The 22,383-nt window shown below is 43.3% G+C and overlaps 1 protein-coding gene across 1 annotated transcript in view; it reads left to right on the top strand.

The window, feature by feature from the left end:
• GRK7 (G protein-coupled receptor kinase 7) overlaps positions 1-22,383 on the top strand; it is a 49,304-nt gene that overhangs the window by 4,216 nt on the left and 22,705 nt on the right. The gene's annotated exons all lie outside the window — the stretch shown is intronic.

The following is a 22,383-nucleotide window of genomic DNA, read 5'->3' as shown; positions in this document are numbered from 1 at the left end:
GTGCTGTACAAATATGATTAAAATACAATACAATAAAAACACTAAAATCACATCATCATGATAAAAGGAAAGAAGTTAGCAAATACAACAGAACAGACAAAATCAACTCATTAAAATGCCTGTGTAAACAAAAATGGTTTTGAGCAGGCGGTGAAACGATTGCAATATCAGCAGTTGCACTTCCATGGGGGAGGTATTCCACAGATGGGACACCAAAACCAAGAAGACTCTTTTGTTGACACATAACATACCTAAGGTATTTGGATAAGAGACTCTTGAATATTAGGTAATGGAGATATGGTGCATAATGTGCCGCATTTACGTTATCCAATGTACCTTTCTTGTGTAACTGCCATTAAGACAGGTTAAATAAGGATCAGTTCATAATCACTGCAGGTAGTCCCTAATATCCTTCAGATTACAGCATAGTAGTCTGAACTGTACCTGCAAACAATAGTCTACTGGAACTTTTCTCCTGGTTTATATATTGCATATAAACTCAACAAGTAATATATGACATTTACATTACCGAATACACCTTTCTTATTGTACATTTATTGTACTTCACCATTAAGAAATGAGCAAATCAGGTTAGATAATAACTATTCATTTTAAGAAATGAATAGTTCCAAAATGAGCAACAAAAATGGAGCAATGATTTGGTTTATAGAAATGCTGAAAGTATTTTCACTATAATTTAAGAGCATTTTGTCATTTCTTGACATTTCCAAAACGAAACAAAAATGTCAGTTTGCATTATGTTGTTCAGACCTTCCTCACCCACCACCCAAACCCTAGCTAGGGGATTAATATATGTTTTAGTGTGCTGATTTGGCCATCTTCAAAGAGTTTTTTCTACACCAGGCATTTAAAACGTCTAAAGAACATGTAAACAATCGTGATCCTTACTCAGGGTTGTTTATAGATTCTTCAGACAACATTGTGATCCTCCAATTTTGCTTCTGCTTTTTAAAGTGCACTTTTTGGGGCGGGTGGACGCTAGAGTGGGGGAAATGGGGTATTATTTGTGATGATGAAAGAAATGGTATTTTCCTACTTCTATACTTGCGCTATTCTGTTATAAAATAGAGCAAGTTAGAGGAGAATTGGATCTAATATAATTGCATTTCACTGTCAAATAACTATCATTAAAAGGTTTCAGTGTTCATGAAAATCTCTGAAATCAGTCCCAGCTATACGTCTTTATATAATTTGCACTAAAAATAAGCTTTTGAAATTGTGGTCCTATGGCTTGCAAGTGTGCAAATAAGAGCCTGTCCCACAGAGAAAAATGACTTATTTGCCCTTTTTAAAATGTAAATACTAAAGGCTGGTAACACAGTATTTCTGAATTGTGCTGGTGTAGGACTCTGGTGTGCTCAACAGCAGGAATGCAAGAGTTTATTGTTTCCAGTTGAGTATTAAAAGCGTGGTTAAGTTTCTTTCATGGTATCTGAGTAGGGGGGTATTTGTAGGGGTAGGTGTGTTTGAGAGAGGGGAGGAGGACTTGTTCAGATGACACACTAAGCCATAGTTAGCCTGCTAACCCTTTTGTAGCAAATGGTTAGCGACCATGTTTAAACATGCACGTTAGGAATGATTCACATGATGTGCTAAGCCATAATGTTTAGCTCAAAATGCTTAGTCACTGATTTGGGATGTAATCTGAACAGGGTCAGAAAGAGAGAGAAAGACAAAGGGAGAGAGAACAAACATCTGTATGGCCTATTATTGTAAGGACGTGATAAACACAGCCTTCCCCAATCATCCTTGTTGGGGATGTTGGAAGTTGCAGTCTAACACATCTGGAGGGCACCAAGTTGGGGAAGGCTGATAAACCCTTTAAAGTGCAATATGCACACATAAATCAGGATGCCTACCGTACATTCCTTTAATGGCTCTGAGGAGCTGCCTTGGGAGACTCTGGGGGGATCTACACTACTGCTTTTAAAGCGCTTTAAAGCACTTTGAAAACGTTTTGAAACCTGTAAATGCAGTGTGTCCTTGGCCCCAACAGTTGTCAAAACTGTTATAAAGCGCTTTAAAGCAGTAGTGTAGATCCCCCCTCTGAGGAGCTGTGTTAGATTCTCAGAGAGGTTTTGTTATGATATTCTAAGGGGAGAGATGAAGATTCAGAGACCAGCTTCACAGCTAGGAAATGACTGAGTCTGCAGCTGCATTCTACCCTAGGACTGTGTAGTCAGAGACAGGTCTGAGAGACTCTAATTAAGGGGTAAGCAACCTGGCATCCTCCAAAAATTCTGGAGTACAGCTCCCATAATCCCTGTCCATTGGCCCTGCTGGTTGGGGCTGATGAGAGTTGTAGTCCAAAATACCTGTAGGGCACCAGGTTGCCTAGGCCTGCTTTAATTGCTCTCCTATTGATAACTCTTTCATTGGACTCAATCCCCTGGAAACGCAATCCCCAGGAAACTCAATCCCCCGGAAACAGCCAGTGGAGCTGTTTTAACAGAGGAGTTGTCTGCTCCCTGTAACCAGCCCCGGTCAACAATCTGGCTGCAGCCCTTTGAACCAGCTGAAGTTTCTGAACAGTCTTCAAAGGCAGACCCACATAGAGCATGTTACAGTAATCCAAATGGGATGTAACTAAAGCATGTGTCACACAGTTGGCACACTAGCTTTAACTGTGCAAATGCACTCCTGGCCACCGCCAAAACCTGGGGATCCTATCCACTTTCTCTACACTGTGCATAATTTTATACACTTCTATCAAATCCATGCCTTTACTTGCTTTTTTTTACTAAGGGGGAAAGTTCCAAACTTTGTAGTCTTGCTTCAGCCCCTTTGATCACCATTTTCTGCATCCTCTTGATGTTTCATTGGGCCATTTCAGACAACAAGCTAAGCCATGGTTAGACTGCTAACCCTTTTGCAGCAAATGGTCAGTGAGTGTGTTTAACCCGTGATTATGTATCCATCTAAGTCATAATGTTTAGGTCAAAATGCATAACCACCATGGCTTAGCGTGTTGTCTGAACAAGGTCATTAAAGTGTAACAGTGAAACACTTTGGAATCTAAGCACACGTGTCTATATAACTTTTACAGAGCTCTATTTTATATGTCTTGAAGGACATTATAATATTTGTATACGAAGAACATGTTTTGCTTAAAGTAATATTCAGATGTGACCCCTTATGACCTCCCCCACTCCACAAATGTTTGTTTACTTGTAAGGTTCTGTTTCTTAGGAAAAAATACCAGAAAAGCTATTCTGATGTTCTAGGAACTTGCTCTTCTATTTCAAGAGTACAAAGAAGTGCTAGATAGAGGTCATGATTGTGAAATCGCAAGTCTATTAGTTCTCTAACACAGCAGGTCTTTGCTCATTAGCACATTGTATTCCCATTAGTTAAGATTCTGCTTGAGTCCTTGGTCCTTTAAAGCTATGAATCACATCAGAAGCATATTTATGCCAGGCACCTTGCATTACTGAAGTGTGTAGCATTTTCAGAGAGCCTTTCGCCACATCCAACATGATAACTTCCTTTCCTTTTTTAATCACCGGCGTGGATTTCTTCTATTCAGTAGAAGAATTAGGGTATGGGCCACTTGTCTTGGAACAGTATTGTATACAATATTAACACCAAGAGAGAGCCTTGGTATTGAAATGATAAAATAAGCAATCTAAAGTGAAACAGTGCAGTCAGTGTTGTAACAGAACATTAGTTCCATGCAATAAGCAGCAGTCCCAAATGAAGACACATCCCATTCTTATCCAGAGAAGTGTTCATCCAGTTCAGTGGGGTCCAGGCAAGTGTTACAATGGGGATACTCATCCAGAGGTGTATCTGCATAGACTTTCATACACAGGTCTCCCTATCTGCATTGGCATGTCTGTATTTTGTATGAATAATAATAATAATAATAATAATAATAATAATAATAATACATCCTTCTCTCTAAACTTTAAATTCACCCATCCCAGTAATCCTGTCCCCAGATCTCAGGAGGCAGGAAGGGTAGGTTTAAACCTTCCCTTCCCTGTGCCTTGAGATGTAGGTGATGGGAAGACTGTGTGTGTGCATGCACATCAGCATGCATGCATGCCCCCAGCCCAGCAGCTGGTACTGTGCGTAGCCCTCAGGACTAAAAAAGTTGCTCACTTACCTGGGAGTAAGCCCAACTGAAAGCAATGGGGCTTACTTTTGAGTTGGGCAGGTATAGGATTGTCCTGTGAAATAAGGATTCTTTTTCAAAGGCTTGAGGAATGTATTCGCATTTAAGCTATGTGTTTAAAAAAATCTATGAAAAGAGATAGGAGAGGCATACATCCATGCCAAGACAGATGATAGTTTTTGAAAGTGGCAAGACAGAACTGTCATTAGCCATGGTGTACACATGAACATTTTTTTGTGTCACCGAATGTCTTTGGTGTCATGGAGGCACACCTAAAGTTGTTTTTTACAGAGAACAAATTGGGTTATCCATTTATTGGATGTATAGCCCACCCTCAAAATGAACCGTAGGTTGGTTGTATGTTTGATACAAAATCAAGTTGCCCCATCCTTTTCTGGAAATACTACAAGCGACGTGAGTACAAGGGGCCGCCTGTTTAGCCTCACCTCCAAAGTTGAGCAGCTCATCATGGCCCTTCACATGTTGAGGGATAACTCCTGCATCCAAGAGCCTTTTCATTTGTGAAGACTCTTTGCATAATTTACAACTGTACGTATATAAGTCATCAGGATAGCATGGTGGGTGGGGAATCATTGTGAGAAATGTATAATAAATGAATGACAGCTGTATGCATTCTGGTTAGCTTACGGAGCATGCTAACAAGCTAAACGCATACGGCAAGGGACATGATCAATACTTTTGATGGATTTTCTATCTAAGGCCTTTTCTGTCCACTTATGATTCCTTACTCATGGTTGTTTATGGGTGTCAAGATGGGGCCCAGGCTCCCTGGTTTGGTTTCAGATTCTGAGTCAGACTCAGAGGCAGCGCTGGAAGAAGCTCAGCCAAGACAGAGAGCAAGGAAAGAAAATTCCCCAAGACTCTCCAGTAGTAAGGGTGGAATCTTCCCAGGAACTTATCAAACAGGAGGCCCAGGTTCAGAGACTGTCTTGCCCACCCACCCCTCCTTGGGAACTCAGCCTTTGTCTGAGGGAGAGAGAGCGCAGGAATTGACAGGTCTCAGAGGCCACTGCAGGGTTAAGTGGGCAGAGTTGAGAGGAGGTGGGAGGTGGTACGCCAGACTGGCTGCACATCAGAAGTCAGTTCAAGAGGACGCTCCCTGAAGGAAGCGTCCAGTAAAAGCCTGTCAGGCGTGGTGGGAAAACACCCGTTTACTTGATAGGCAACTATTTTGCTTTGTTTGGCTAATTAGTTAAGAGGGCAGATCCTAGTCTTCACAGCTGCTACAGGTGTGAAGAAGTTTTTTTTTTTTACTGAATAAAGACTTTGTGGATTGCACAGCAAGTCTCTGTTGCCTCACATTTCTGTGGGAGGGCTAGGAATTCTGACAGCAGGTTCTTAGATGACACTGATTGTCTAGTTTTGCTTCTGTTTTTTAAAAGCATTTTCTGGGGGGGGGAAATTGGGTATTCTGAAAGTGAAGGAAAAGGTAGTTTCCTACTTGTGTGTTTGTGCTTTTCTGCTATAGCACAGGACCACTTAGAAGGTTATGTAGTGGAAAAGCAGGAAAGGAAAAGCTCTTCATGTAGAGCTTGGATCTTAATTCTGCAATGAAGCCGAAAACAGATACAACAAATTATAGATCTCTTTTTCAATAACTCTTTTCCAACACTCTTGTTCTCAAAATAATCTGTCCACAATCCATTTTCAGTAAGGTACCTTAGTCTTAAATATGGGAAACATGAAGATGAAGATGCTTCCAGTGATGTCCTGAGCTGCTTTGTTGCAGCAGAAGAATCTATTTTAGTACAGAACTGAGCATTCCGTGTAGTTCCACAATTCTTTCTCTGAGAACTTTTTTTAATTGGGTAAAGTGGCTGTGAGTGACTTCAGCTTGAGTGAAGACCTGGCAACATATGCCCAGCAGTGCTAAACAACTTTGGAGAGGGACAACTGATTATCTATCTATCTATCTACCTATCTACCTACCTATCCATCCATCCTCAACACCTTCTCCAGCACTGCTACTGTGTAAGAAAGCAAGTAAGAACGTCAAATTACTCTGCATCTGTTTTGGCCCTGTGGCTGTCCTGAATAGGATGATTGAACTGGCCAACTTTTGAGAACAAGGAAAAGTACATTGAAAGTGTTTGTGATACACATCATTGACTGCGAGAGAGATGCTTTTTCGTTCTCTGCTCCAATTTACAATGTATCTGAAGTGTTGCAGCTTTTGTGTTATATCAGGCAGTTTGTTTGCAAGTATAGATCATGCCAATTGTCATATGTGTTTAGCTTGTTAATATGTTCCTTAAGCTAATAAGCTTAAATGACAAGTCTGCTTCTGTCTTTGCGCCAATGTGTTGGCAATCCCACCCCCATCCCAAAGAGCTCTATTTGGTCCGTTTTGTCGGCCCTTCTATGGAAAAGAAGAATATATTTATTCTGATAGGCTTTTTGGATGTTTTAATGGATTATATTAGATTTAAATAGTGACTTGCAGAGAGAGTTCATTTTTATTTATTTTTGTGAGACTTTTTAGTATTTTTAAAATAGACAAGCGGGATAAAAAAAATCCTAAAAATTAATAAATGTACATGTTAAGGCACAGTTTAATCATTCATGTTTTTTCTTTTTCTTTTTGCAGAATTCTCATAATTAACTTCTAAATTTTATTGTTGATTTAAAATGAATCTATCCCACCTTTCCACCTTCCAGCTGAACATTTGTTAGGTGGCTGACAAACACTTTGAAATAACAAAATACTGAGTTGGATCCAGGATCTGCCTTCCTTGACAGAATGGCTCTGCTCACAGGAAGTGCCTCTGCCTGATTTGGGGGGGATCCTCCCCTGCCCACCTCACCTCCACACTACAGCTTATCCGATTCAGCAGGGTCCCCCACCTCATTGTATAGCATTTTCAGGGAGCTTGACGGGTAGGAGGGAGTGGGGAAGTCCTCTTCCTCCAGACCAGTTGCCGGCACCTGAATCTGGATCCAACCCCTAATGTTAAACACTTACAGAGATACAAGTCATAAAATGGCAAGATTAAACAATGATATAAATGAATGGCACCAATTAAAAAACAACAAAAGTGCTGTTAATGGGCAAATTCATTTCCACAAGGGGGGAGTCCACACACCGTTCCGAAGCAGCGGGGCTGGGTCGTGGGAGGGAAGAGAGCCGACAGGCGAGGAAAGGAGAGGGCGCCTCCCACGCCCCCGGGACCGCGCAGGGGCCCCCGCCGCCCCACTGCTGGTAGCTCTCGCAGGGCCTGCTGGCTAAAGGAAAACGGAGCCAGGAGCAGCCCGCCCGCAGTCTGCGCTGCCAAAGCACGCCTCCTCCTCCGCCTCTTCTGGGGACGATTAAGGTATGTGCTACACAAGCATTTTCGGGGCGCCCTCAAGGGGCTTTGGGGCGCCTTCGGAACGGCGTGTAGACTCCCCCAAGATGTAGTGATGGCCACTACACCTTAGGGCGGCTTTAAATGGGATTGGACAAATTCATAGAGGATAAAGCTATCAGTGGCTACTGGTCCTGATGGCTATATGCTATCTCCAGTATCAGAGGCAGTATCTTTATGTATACCAATTTCTGGGGAACATGGGTGGGAAGGTGCTGTTGCACTTATGTCCTGCTTGTGGGTTTCCTGTGGGCAGCTGATATGCTGGCTACTGGGTGAACAGAATGCTGGACTAGATGACCCTTTGGTCTGATTCAGTATGGCTCTTCTTAAGTTCTTAAATAAAATACTTTTCACCTATCACCTGGATAAGAGTAGGCACCTGGCAAATAGCCCTAGAGTGGGTATCCCATAGTGAGGCTATTACTGAAAGGGAAGCCCAGTTCTTCCATCAACACCCACCTAGCCTTCAAAGGCAGAATCATCTGGAGAAGGACTCTTGGGATCATCTCACTGAATGGGCATGTTCATGTGGGAGCCGGTGACTCTGGGAGCTCCATCAGATGAGTGTTTTATTGGCATTCGTGTATTTCTGTGGGTCCGTCTGATGACGATGTCTGCCTCCTGCACCTTCTAGCCTTCACGTGACAAAAAAACACCCCAGTAAGTCTGACTTAATTTTAAAGACAGGAGTTGCTTCTTTTTCCTGTTGTGTGCAGGAGAAACAGCGGCATCAGAATAGCCCACTGAATGGGCCACATGAAAGTTGCTTACTTCCTCTTTCAAAAGAGGAAGTAATGAGGGACAAACGCACTGGCAAAGAAGCGACAGTAAACAAACACGATTTCCCCCTGTGTGATGACACTCTGGAGATGCCTCATTCCTGAGCCATATTAAGCTTTATTTAAATGCAACACTTTGAATTGTGCCTAGAAAAAGCAGAGGAAAACACTGAGGCTGCTTCAAAACTGGCAAGAAATGTTTCAACTGATTTCTGCCAGTCAGCAGCGTAGCTCAGCTGCCATACTTTGTACCAGCTGAAATTTTCTAGTAAACGTCATGTAGAGAACAATAATGGTAGACAAGTTATCTCTATCCAGGAGGGGGATCATTTGGCACACCAGTCTAAACTGTGAAAAGTCATTTCAGATGACCAATCTGTATCGGAGACAAGGATTCTTATTAGATGGGATGGAGTGGGGTTTTTTTTTAAAAAAAGGAAGGTTCAAAAATACAAAGCAGGCGCCATCCCCATCTTGAAAGGTAAGGGGTGGGGGGAGTCCAAAACCTTACCTTTGCTTGTGATGTGTGGGGAGCTGTTCAGTAATTATTATTCCATTCTGAATGGTTGTTTCTACTTCAGCAGCCAGGTAGGCAGGACAGAAAGGGGCTCATCAGACGAACGTTTTATCACACGCTGGATACTGGCCACACATTTGTTTGCAGGTCCTTTTCACGACACCATCTGCCTCCCACTCCTTCTGCTCATTTTTCTGTAACAAAAAAGGACCTGGGAAATCCAATTTTTCAGGAAAGGTTACAACAGCTGGGATTGTTTAGCTTAGAAAAAAGAGGAGGAGGAAGTGGAGAAAGCTTAGAAAAGTAAGTTTAAAAAAAGTAAGGGGAGACAAGACAGAAGTGTATAAAATTATGCATGATGTGGAAAAAGTGGATAGGGAGACATTTTTCTCCTTGACTTGTAATACTAGAACCCAGGGTCATTTTATGAAGCTGATTGGTGGGAATTAGGGACAGATAAAAGGAAGTACTTCTTCAAATAGCATGTATTCAAACTATGGAATTCACTTTCACAAGAGATATGGCTATATGCTACCTCCAGTATCAGAGGCAGTATCCCTATGTACACCAGTTGCTGTTGCACTTACTTCCTGCTTGTGGGTTTCCCATGGGCAGCTGGTTGGCCACTGTGTGAACAGAACCGCCCAGAGAGCCCTGGCTATGGGAACGGTATATAAGTGCAATAAATAAATAAAATGCTGGACTAGATGGATCTTAGGTCTGAGCCAGAATGGCTTTTCTTATATTCTTATGATTCATAAGGTGCTGCTGGGGGGTTACTCTTTGATTTCAAGTCCACAGGAGTATGGTGTCCCCACAGGGTTTTATCTTGTTCCTATATTATTTTATATTTACATGAAACCACTGGGAAAAGTCACTTGGAGCTTTGGAGTAAGGTACCATCAATAGGCTGATGATATCAAACTCTATTGCTCACTTAACACCAGCAAAATAGTCAAAACCCTCAAATGTTGCCTGGATTTGATAATAGGCTAGATGAGGGTAAAAAGATCCAGACAAAATCAAGATGTTGTTGGTCAATAGAAAGTCTGACTTGAGGACTGGAATTTAACCTGGGGGGAGTCCACACACCGTTCCAGAGGCGCCCCGAAGCCCCTTGAGGGCGCCCCGAAAACGCTCGTGTAGCACATACCTTAATCGTCCCCAGAAGAGGCGGAGGAAGAGGCATGCTTCGGCGGCGCAGACTGCGGGCGGGCTGCTCCTGGCTCCGTTTCCCTTTAGCCAGCAGGCCCTGTAAGAGCTACCAGCAGCGGGGCTGGGTCGTGGGAGGGAAGAGAGCGGACGGGTGAGGAAAGGGGAGGGCGCCTCTCATGCCCCCGGGACCGCACAGGGGCCGTCGTCCCCGCCCCACTGCTGGTAGCTCTCGCAGGGCCTGCTGGCTAAAGGGAAACGGAGCCAGGAGCAGCCCGCCCGCAATCTGCGCTGCTGAAGCACGCCTCCTCCTCCGCCTCTTCTGGGGACGATTAAGGTACGTGCTACACGAGCGTTTTCAGGGCGCCCTCAAGGGGCTTCAGGGCGCCTTCGGAACGGCGTGTAGACTCCCCCCAGTTGTGGAAGAGGTTGTGCTCCCCCTGAAGGATCTGGATTCATAGTTTGGGAGTGCTTCTTGATCCTCCGCTGTCTCTGGATCTTCAGGTGGTGGCAGCCGCAAGGAGTACATTTCCACAATCATGCAAATCAGTCAAGTCAGTTTCATCACTGACTATAAAGTTGTGCTTGATTTTCTCTGCTTGTTCCCATTGATTTTTCAAGAGAATGCTCATTCTAATGTAGTCTATTTCCCAATCAGATCTAATCAGACAACCTGACCTAGTGAATTTCACGATCTGTCTAGAAAATTTGCCAACTTTATTTGCCCTACTTATTTGTTGATTCTGAAACTGAAAATGCACAGCAAACACTAGAGAAAGGAGTGTCATTCATCTTCCCCAGGGGAAAAGTAGGGCAAATAAAGTTGGCAAATTTTCTAGACAGATCGCGAAATTGACTAGGTGAGGTTGTCTGAATAAATCTGATTGAGAAATAGACTACACTAGAGTGAGCATTCTCAGGAAAAAATCAATGGGATTTACAGAATCCCATTGCTTCAATCCCACATTACCCTGCAAAGAAAGTGCGCTGCTATTCTTCCCTTTCCTTCCTTAATGTATTACCTGTGGCAAGAAAAAAGATGGAAGAAGTAGTGAAAAAGCACCAGAGAATTACAATTGAATGAGGGCACCATCTGTAACCTCCATAAATTGAGGCATGGCAATTGCACATTAAAAGCTTTGTCTGGGGTGCTTTCAGATCAATGGTAGGATGTCGAAGAAAACCTCAATGAATTCAAATGAGTTCAGATTTCTGTGATCATACCTGGGGATTCTGCAATGCACTGGCTTTTCTGAGTCACACAGCTTCTGCAGACTTGCAGACTTTCTTTTTTTTTTTTTTTACTTTTGGGCAAGGGCAGACTTGCACTTTTGCCCATTAGCATAAATGCACATTTGCAAACAGGAACTAAATTCTCATACATCTATATAGATAGATAGATAGATAGATAGATAGATAGATAGATAGATTAGTGCTGGGACAAAAAAAATGACTTCCATTGCTGGCATTTCATGGGGGGTGAAGGGGAAAACAAAAACTCGGATGAAAGAGGCTGGGAGAGGTGAGAATTTCATAGAATTTTTCTCCTTGGGGAGAGGGACAGGGTTTCCACGTACCTTTTTAAATGTAGCCAGTTGCTGAGGGGGGTCCTTTCTTTCTTTCTTTCTTTCTTTCTTTCTTTCTTTCTTTCTTTCTTTCTTTCTTTCAAAACACCTCCAGCATTTTCAGGAGCCCAGCAGTTCTTCCTGAATGGGTGAGGTCACATGGTCTCCAATAGACTGGGATCCTCCAAATGCCAAGGGAAGGGTTTTTTAAAAATAAAAACTGAAAACTAAAAAAATAGGAAGAAGGCCCCTCAGCAACCAGCTACACTTAGAAAAGGTTTGTGGAAACCGTGGCCCCTCTCCCCAAGGAGAAAAATTCTCTGAATTTCTCCCCTCCCTGTGAAAGAGGCAGGAGAAACAATGTCTCTTTCGCAGGGAGAGAGAGATTTCCCAAATAAGGGAGGGATATATTCAATCACTGAGCAATGGAAGGAATGAAATCACCTGACAATCTGTAAAACAGAGAAGGACAGATTTAAACAAATCCACACCTCCCTAATCGATAGCTCCTAGTACTACAAAAAACAAACAAAAACGGCATCATGTCAACTATTCCATATTTCCTTCCTTAACAAGTTTTTCTTTGATTGTTTTGTTTTGTGGTGAGAAAAAGACAGAAGAACAGTGTGAAAAACTGAGAGGGTATAAATGGAAGATAACATCATCTGGACCCCCTCCCTCCTAAAATTGTGTGAATTAGGCAAGTCGATTGTGCAATAAAAGCCTTGTCTGGAAGCGTCCAGGTACATTTCGTCATGGTGTGGTCCTTCTGGAGTTAGTGCCATTTGCAGATGCAGCCAGCATTTTCTTGTTAAACAACATAGAAACTTTCAGCTTCCATCATTGAGATGGAAACAGTCAGAGTTGGGAGTTCACACCTTCCATGCATCAGGCTGCATTTAGTGTGAACGAGAACTGTGCACATTCTTTTTTAAAGAGATTTCTTTCTCACCTCCTGGTGAGCAGTCTCTACAAAAATAACGAACACGTAAACACACAAGCAGAACTACAACTTGTTCGATTTTGCAAGGCGTAGTGAGAAGCAAAGAACATCCAAAGATTTAATCTTGTTTTTTTTAAATCATCATCCTGCTTCTTTAATTGTGCGGGTACTAATTGCAATGGGGGGAATTTGCCAGGGATAAGAGAAGAGGAAATGTCACTCTTTCCATTGGCAGACAAAAGACAAATTATATCAAGTTGCCGTCTTTGAAATGAAAGGCGAAGGACAGACTCAATTTCTGCTATGCTCTTATACAGTCTATGGCAAAAATAAGTCATGAAGAGGGGGAAATAAATCTTTGAATCCAAGCACATTGGACAGCTTCCTGTGGTCCAGTGTTACATTCCTCCAAGGTCTGTTAAGGCCACTACTGAAGGAAAAACGGAACAGCTGGAATGGAGAACAAAGTAGTCAGCGGCACCCTGTGAAGAAAGGAAGGAGTGAGCTCTACAAAACAGCTGATAGGGCTAAATTCAACTTGTTTTTCCCCCCCTGTTCAACAGTTCTTGTGCCATGGCAAATAAAGGACGAACACACAGATTTGCATCTCTGTTTGGTTTAGGAGACTCATTGAGTTTGTTTTGTAAAGAGCTGTGGGAAAAGGTAGACAGATTTCAAATCACATTTCCCCTATGCTAGTGGAACCCGTAGGGAGATCTGCATTGTGACCAACCGACTCCACCCCAATTCTCTGAGCTGAAATACCACAGAGTTTTAGCCAGGACATTAGCAGGACAATCCACTCGGCAGGACATCCACTCCCCCACCCACCCCGGCCGCATGAATAAGACAAATTTTAATTCCAGGTGCCTTGTATTTCTGCAAAACCTCTTCTGTGTTCTGGGCACCTTTTGTGTTAGTAAATTGAGTCAGCCTAGTATTTACAGTGGGGCATGCTTTATAAAAACAACCACTTTGCAAAAGATGAGACATTGACCATATAATTGCATTTGTCCGAGATAGATATAAAGATGTAGATATGGACTTAGGCACACCTGATTGTGCATAGGATCAGGCTATACACAATAATACACTACTATGTTGCTTTATACTTGCATCTCAGATCTTCTGGTAGTGTGGGGCTGACTGAGCCACAAGAATCACTGAGCGCTCTGCCTCAATCTGTGGCTTACCTGCTGGCAAGAGTGACTTCTCGCCTTTCCAAGCTCTGCTTGCGGGACTACCTGCCTGCTTAGCTGGACTGTTTTAATCTGCAGCTTGCCAATCAGATTGGTTCATCCCTTGATTTGTTTAGGAACTTTTTAATTCCCCCCTTAAACCCTTTTCCTGATAGTCCACCAATGCAAAAGTCCACCTGTTGGCATTTGTGAAGGATCTATTTTCCTTTACTTTGATCATGCAAAGCTGTGCATCTCCAAGTCATAAAATAGAGATCTGCTGTTCCCTTACTCAAGAGGAAATACCATTGATTTCAACTGCATTTATATCCAAGTCATACTAAAATCCCATGCATGCTTACCTTTGAGGAAACTGCATTGAACAGGGGGGATCTACACTACTGCTTTTAAAGCGCTTTGAAAACCTTTTGAAACCTGTACATGCAGTGTGTCCTGGGCCCCAACAGTTGTCAAAACTGTTATAAAGTGCTTTAAAGCAGTAGTGTAGATCCCCCTTACTTCTGAGCAGACACATTTAGAACTGACTTTTAATAGTGTGATCACTCAGAAGCTTTTTTAAAAAATTCTAAAACCGCAAACTGGAAAGAAGTGTTCTGCAACCCTATGCTTACTTCTGAGGTCGTCTGTTTACTCAGAAGTAAGTCTCTCTCTGTTCAATGAGGCTCCAGGACCCAGACGGCTGCCCAGAACCCCTGCACTCCCACCTCAACGTTGGGATTACCTGATGCCACCCCAGGAGAGGTAAAGCGCAGGGTTGAAGAGGGAGGTGGTGCCCACCTGGCACCATGAAGATGGCTCCTGCTTTATTGTGCATCATTTTGATACGGGATAATATAAGTGGAGCTATTTGATTTGTGTGAATCATGACTTAGCATGTTGTGTGAACCATTCCTAACCATGGTGGCTAGTACATAACCATGATTTAAACATGCTCACTAACCATTTGCTGCAAAAAGGTTAGTGGCCTAACCATGACACAGCATGATGTCTGAACAGGCCCAGTGTGTATATATGGGTGTCTGTGTATGTATGTACACATACACACACCTATCCAATATATATGTCTCTGTGTTTTTATCTATTTGCCTGCAGTTTAATGAACCAAAGCCAGCCAAAGTGTATAGGACTAGGTGACTTTTCAATTTTTAGAAGGACAAAAATCAAACATAAGAATCAAAACATCTCTGTTAGGTAGTAGCCTAGTTATTTAGTTGGGTGAGCTTTAAATGTTTGTTTTTGCAGTTAAATTTGATAACTTTCAATACATGATCAGTTGACACCCTAATATTTATTTATTTATTTATTTAAGGATTTTTATGCCGCCATTCAGCCAAAAAAGGCTCTCACGGCGGCTTACAAAAGTATTTCTTGACAGTCCCTGCCCACAGGCTTACAATCTAAAAGACATGACACAAAAGGAAAGAGGATTGGGAGGGAGGAGGAGGAGGGGGGAAAGGAAAGCAAATTCAGGCACTACAATCTTAATTGCGCAGTTACAGTTGACAGCAGGAGGGAGGGGGCTCTCAGCTGGAGCTGGACCCAGGCATGGTGGAGAGGTGCCTGGCTGCTGCTTCCTCCCTCACTGGTGGCCTCTGCAGTGACAGTTGGTAGCAGGAGGGAGGGGGCTCATAATAATAATAAACATATGTAGTAGCCTTACCGGTCTATCCAGCCCTGCACTATTTCCTTTGGTTGACTGTGGCTCTCCAGGGCCCTTCATGGCTCTGTTTCACTGCTCCTTGCTGAAATCCCACGTTATCACTGCTGCAGGGTGGGGGTGGGTAATCCCCATGCCAGCAGGGAGCGTGGGGTTTCTGGGTACTGCACACACACACACCCCTGTGCTCTTCCTGGCATCCAGCAACCAATCAGGGTTGCCATCCACCCCAGAATGCCCCCCCAGATCAACTCCAGAGCAAAGTCACATAACAGAAGAGCCATGATGACCTCGCTTCTAAGGAAAAGGTTCGGGTAAGTCCCCTACTTCTTTTCAAAGCAGCTTCAGGGAAAAGCCCTACAGTGGCTATGAATCAGCAGCTGCATCATATAACCAATTCATAGCCACCATGGGGCTTTGAAGGCAGGCCCCAATATCTCAAACCTTTGCCATTAGCTATTACTTTTCAGTTGGAGACGTCAGGGATTGAACCTGGGACCTTCTGCATACAGAACATGGGCTCTACCACGGAGCTCTAGCCGGCACCCAAATGATTTTATTCCATCTTTGACTACGTGTCAATTTCTTCGCTCCCATTTCCTCAAAACTTTTGCTCCCTTTACTGCCCCCCCCCCAACTTAAAAGAAAAATACTCTACAATCTTGCTTTTCTCTTTTGACCTAAAGGGGAATAACTTAACTGGCTTTCTTTAAGTTACTCTTACTTTGGAAACCAGCAGCTACATTCTTAATACACTGTCTTTTAGCCATCCAAATCCCATTAACACTAATGAGACTTATGCAGTTAAAAATGTACTGCCTCAACCTGTGAATGTGACCCGAGGCTGTTACCTCTGCCTTCATAAGCTTCTGCTATTTTCAGAGAAAAGGCCTGTAGTCAGTTTGGACATCTTTAGTATGACCACTGGAATTGAGCTCCTAGTGTTGAATGATGTTCTAATAGCCAGACAAGCATGTATGTGTGCATGCGCATATTATGCACACACACACACATATACACATATAATGTATATTTACTCACAAGTAAGTCCCATGGTGATCAATGGATCTAACTCTCTAATAAATGTGTAAGTGCATTAAGAATTGCAGCCATAACCTGTATAACAACGTCATCTTGCAATCCTACACATATCTACTCAGAAGTAAACCCCATTGCGTTCAATGGAATTTACTCTAATGATGGACAAATCTTTCAATTCTAGTTTCTCTTGGTTACTAATTTTTCCAACCTTAAGTTCAATGTGTCTCAAATTTTGCTTTCGTTGCATTATAGAGATGATCTGTTGTTTTAAGGAGGCTTTAAAAATGTTACTGCAAATGGATGCATTTCTCAGAGATGTACTGTACAGTGCATTAATATATATTAGAAATGGAAATGGTCTGACAGTACACTAAAAGCTCCATCACACCAGCAATTTATCGCACACTCCCCATGCCTGGTATGCAGTTTTGCAGCCCGGTACTCACATGACGTTGTCCACAACCTGCACTCATTTCAGCTCTTACCCTCCATGTTTCATTTCTTTTGGGAGCACAGAAAGTCTGGATTATTTTCCCTCTCTGCGAAATAAATTATCTCCTCCCTCCTGTGTATTTCTGTGGTTGCGTTTTATCGACCATCCCGTTCTTTATTGAGTGTGTGTGTCTAAGGGCAGTCTCGCTAACAAAAGAGGAGGGTGGAGTGGTTCTCCACTCAACCATGAAGGGGGAAGGAGAGCAGTCCCATTTAACTCTGTTTTCTTACTCCTGAGCATAGGCGTGCACAGCACATTTCATTAGGGGGTTCAGCCAGGGATATTTTTTTTAAGGTAAACATTGATTAAATATACAGTAATAAAGGACTTTTTTTCATTCATCAAACAAACAAAATAAACAAAAACTGAAGTAAACTGTATTTTTTTAATTAACAAGTAATCTGTACTTTAAAAATACACATTTTAAAATGGAGACTCTGAATACTATTTTTTTGCTGTAGTGATAACCAGGCATATATAAAGATACAGTCAATTTTCACCATCTTTAAATTTAATCAGATAATGACCTAATCCAAACTTACTAAAACAGATTCACATTTAAAACAGATTCTATCACATTAACAATAATGAGTGTCATCTTAAGTTCCAGCACCATACATAGAATACACCATACATCAAATGCCCTAATAATGATTTTAAAAGATTGCCCTGTGTGCTGCTGAGCAAAGAATTTGGAATGAGGTCCAGGAGATAGACTTCTGGGGTGAATATAGTGAGGACGAGTGGTGGCTGCGAGCCTAGCGTAAGAGAGGGCTAGCTGGCAAGATTTGGAGAACTTGGGGGAGTGTAGGAGATCTGGAACTAGGGACGTCTCTGGAAGGCCGTGAAAGGGCTATTGGCAGAAGACAGGAGATGAAGGAGGAAAGAGAGGATGGGAAACCGTCACAAGGGCACATCAGTCTTCTTTACTGATCAATTGTAAGCCGCTCCGGGAGCCTTTTAGGCTGAGGTGCGGGATAAAAATACTCTAAATAAAAATACTCTAAATAAAATAAGGGCAGAAGAAGAGGATTGGCGTAGGGGGAGCCCTGGGGAAAGAAGAGAGAGAAATGCCCCTATGTGTGGGGTAGAAGAGGGAGAGAGGGTGCAGACAGGAGAGGTATGAGTGTCCCAGAGGGGAGAAGAAACAGAGGTAATGTTTAGCCTTGAGGAGAAGCCTGAGGGGAGACATGATAACACTCCTCAAATACTTGAAAGATTGACACACACAGGAGGGCCAGGATCTCTTCTCGATCATCCCAGAGTGCAGGACACGGAATAATGGGCTCAAGTTACAGGAAGTCAGATTCCGGCTGGACATCAGGAAAAACCTCCTGACTGTTAGAGCAGTATGACAATAGAACCAGTTACCTAGGAAGGTTGTGGGCTCTCCCACACTAGAGGCATTCAAGAAGCAGCTGGACAACCACCTGTCAGAGATGTTTTAAGGTGGATTCCTGCATTGAGCAGGGGGTTGGACTTGATGGCCTTATAGACCTCTTCCAACTCTATTATTCTATGATTCTATGAAAACAGTAGTGTAAACCCTGCCTGAGACACCTGGGCCCTGTACACCTAGGAAACCCAATGCATGTTGTTCAGCATCTAAATTATAGCCAGCTCTTGCCAGGGCTGGCCCAAGACATTTTGCTGCCCAAAGCGGAATAGCAAATGACATGACCCCCCACCCCACCCCCAAACTCACAGTGCAAAGCCAGTAAAGTCATTTTGTCACTTGAGGCCAGTGGACAACATATGCCATAATAAAGTTGTGAGTCTTCCAGATCTCACAGGATACTTTATGGCTTTTGAACACAAAAGAAGAAGAAGACTATACCACAACCTGGCCTTGTGGGTCATGTAACCAGCAAGTACAGTCCAGAAAGGAAATCCAGACACAAGCAATTCAAGCCAAACCACACCACATACCCACATACTGTATTATTTTGCCCCAGTCCAAACATTGGTGCTCATATCCCTTTTTGCTGCAGTGCCATTTCTGCCCCCTTGACCCAGATAAGGGGCCTGGGCAGCTTGGAAGAAGCAACAAGTAAAGAAGGCCTATGGCACTCCACTGAACATGTCAACAGCCAGTCCACCCACTCCTCCCCTTGCCAGGAGCCACGCTGCCTATAATGGCAAAGTATAGTAATTGCCTGGGCATCTCTCTCTGCATAATCAGGTAGTAGCTTACAATGGTGTTCAGCAATTTTAGAAACCATATGTAATAGTCTTATAGACCCCTTTATGTCTTAAAATGCATTGCTTCAGTTCAAATGGCAGATATATCTTCCACACTGACAGCTGCTACATTCTGATACTAGAGCAATAGAATATATATGATTCAACACATGTGAGGAGTTTCACATTTTAAACTCATTTAAGGTGCAAGCCTGTGCATATTTAGAAAGAAAAGAAGTCCTACAATTCTCAGCATACCCCAGCCAGCCATGCCAGAGGAGTTGGAGGACTTTTTTCTGTCTAAACATGCATAAAATTGTGCCTTTAACTTATGTCACACTAACAGGAATACAGGAATCAAATAGGATTTCCTTCTTCAGTGGGACACACTTACTTAGGAGTAAGCACCATTTTGTTATAGGAAAGGATAATATATTTTTAATTAAAATTTAAAAATAACTATCACCTGGTACAGAGTTTTCCTATGGAAGACCTGGCTGGTTCACTGTTGTAATTATTTGATTGGGACTGAAGTAGAGGGGCACTAATTTTGCTGTACTTATTGTCTTTAAATATGGTTAAATATCCCACAGTTACCTTGCTATTCTATTTCTACAATTCTATTTCTAATTCTATTTCTATTTTCTCCTGTCCTTTCTTCATCCTTTCTTCATTTTCAGGCTGCATCCGGTGCACATTTACCTCAGAGTAAGTTTGATTGATCTCAGTGGGGCTTACTTCTGAGTAGACATACATAGGATTGTGCTGCAGCTCTGTTTTAAAGTGACACAAGATACACACATACCATGTTTACCAAAAGAATGGCTTGAAAAATAAATATTGTAGAGCTAGGAACAGTGTAGAAAAAAGCAACTAAAATGTTCATTGGGCTTTAACAACTTTAGCGAAAACAGCTGAACCCAATGGAAATTTTTATGCATGTAAGTGATCACCCAGTCACTCCCTACATAGGTGGAAGGGGGGTGGGAGAAAGGGGATGCCTGGCAGGTTCTGAAAAAGCCCAGGGCAGCCAAATAAAGCCACGTGCACGCACGCACATTGCAACTGGAAAAAAGATTTGCACTTGAGGCCAGGGCAGGAGGGCATTGCAGCAGCTGGAGAAAGATGGGGCGCGAGGTCTGGGCAGGGAACAACCCCGTCAAGCCGTGGGGCACTTGAGCCCCCGCACGAAGCAATCCCCAGCAGGCCGCGTGTAGCACACACCGTGGCTAGGAAAACATGAGGCGCTCGAGGCCAGGGCAGGGAGCAACCTCCGGGGAAGCCGTGTGCAGCATGCACTGAGGCTGGAGTTAGGTGAGGCGCCCGGCGCGAGGCCCATACAGGGCCCGGGCAGGGAGCAACCCCCAGGGAAGCTGCATTCAGTACACGCCCTGGCTGGAAAAGGAGTGTGTGTGCCTGGGCAGCCAAATTGCCTAGGACGCGCCAAGGCTGGAAAAAAGGGACTGGCCCAGGCAGGGACAAGCAAGGCCCCTGATTGTAAGCCACACCGCTGGCCGGCCTTCTCCCCCTCACCTCCTTCGCCCGTGGTGCTCATCTCGTCCTCCTCTGTTTCTTTGTTGCTGCTGCCAGCTCTCCTCCACTCTCCATTGCCGTCAATGGGTACTGGTGCTGCTGGTGCTTTTTTCTTCTTCTCCTCTCTCCCTCCCTCCTTCCTCCAAATCGGTCGAGCTGGGTTTTTCTGGGTTTCGTTACCCTAGCAGCTAACAATATATGGGGGGGACTCGGAGTGCGCAGGCCATAGAGGAGCTTGGGCTAGAGCGGCGGCTCCTTGCTTGTCCTCTCTCCCTGAAGTTGCTCGGAAGGGACGGGGCAAACATGGCGCCGGCAGCAGATTAGGGGGTTCAGCTGAACCCCCTGAACCTGTCGTCTGCACGCCAATGCTCCTGAGTAGGCATTTTCACCTTTAAAGAAATGTAGAAAATGCACCCTCCTTGCCGTCAGCACCCTCATTTTTAAAGATAAAGAGATCAAAATTGGCACAGTGATAGCTCTTAAGGAGGGCTTTAGTCATGCCAAGGTTGAATCAGATTGGATCATCCCTTGATTTTAAGATTTTTTTAAAATGGAAATTAAACAAATGCTTACATCTGCAGATGTTTTAAAGATAAAGAGACCATAATTGGCACAGTGATAGCTCTTAAGGAGGTCTTTCAGCTTTCTAAGTTTGCATCAGATTGGGTCATTCCCTGATTTTTAATGTTTTTTTTAGTGTCCCCCCCTTAAACACTTTTCATGGTAGTTCACTAATGTGAAGGATCAATCTTCCATTCCTTTGATCATGTAAAAGTGTGCATCTTCAAGTTCATAAACTACAGATCTGCTGGTTCCCTTGCTTACTTCTGAGTAAGCCTTCCTAAAAAATGAAGGGATAAAACAATCTGATTCAAACGTGGCATGCTGAAAGCCCTCCTTAAGAGCTATCACTGTGCCAATTTTGATCTTTTTATCTTTAAAACTTACGCAGATGTAAGCATTTGTTTAATTTCCATTTTTCATGGCCGTTTGGCTCCATGGTTTATTCCCCACCCCGTATATACCTATGTGTAGATATCAGGGGTGGGCAACTTCAGGCCCTCCAAATCTTTTGGCCTTCAACTTCTAACATAACTCACCATTGGCCATGCTGGTGAGGGCTGATGGGAGTTCTAGGCCAAAACGTCTGGAGGGCCACAAGTTGCCCACCTGTTATATACAGCTTACCAACTGAGGATGAAATTTCATGCACCTGATGATATGGGCTCTCTAATCCACAAATGTGTGTGCCACAATACAATTGTTAGTCCTTACAGGGTTCTCTACAGTTTTTACTACAACAGACTAAACATAGGGAGACTCCTCTAGTTGCTATGATACAATATTTGTTGTGGTCTCTACCTTTAGTGAACTCATGCTTTTAAATGTTATAAATGCAGATCTGGTGTATGGACAATAAGAAGAGCTCTGATGGATCAAACAAGGGCTTCTCTAGTCCAGCACCCTGTTTCCCACAGTGGGCAAACACAGGCCTCTGGCCTGGGAAACCCAAAAGTAGAACATGAGGGCAATAGGCCTCTCCTGCTGTCGTTCTCCACAACCTGTATTCAGAAGTCTCTGATCCTGGTGGTAGTATATAACCAATAGCCATCGATAAGCCTTATCCTCGCATGATTTTGTCTAATCCTCTTTTAAAGCCAGCTAAGTTGGTGGCCATCAACACACGTGAATTGCTGGACTGCAGCCATGTCTATGAGGCAGATGTGACATCATCCATTTTGTCTCCATGTTACACTCTCAGCTTCCTGCAATATTAACATATAACATGGTCCCATTGCTTTCAGTTGGAGAAATTT

This window comes from Elgaria multicarinata, chromosome 8 (genome assembly GCF_023053635.1).
Source record: "Elgaria multicarinata webbii isolate HBS135686 ecotype San Diego chromosome 8, rElgMul1.1.pri, whole genome shotgun sequence".
NCBI lineage: Eukaryota > Metazoa > Chordata > Lepidosauria > Squamata > Anguidae > Elgaria > Elgaria multicarinata.
This window is presented reverse-complemented; position numbering and strand designations above follow the sequence as displayed.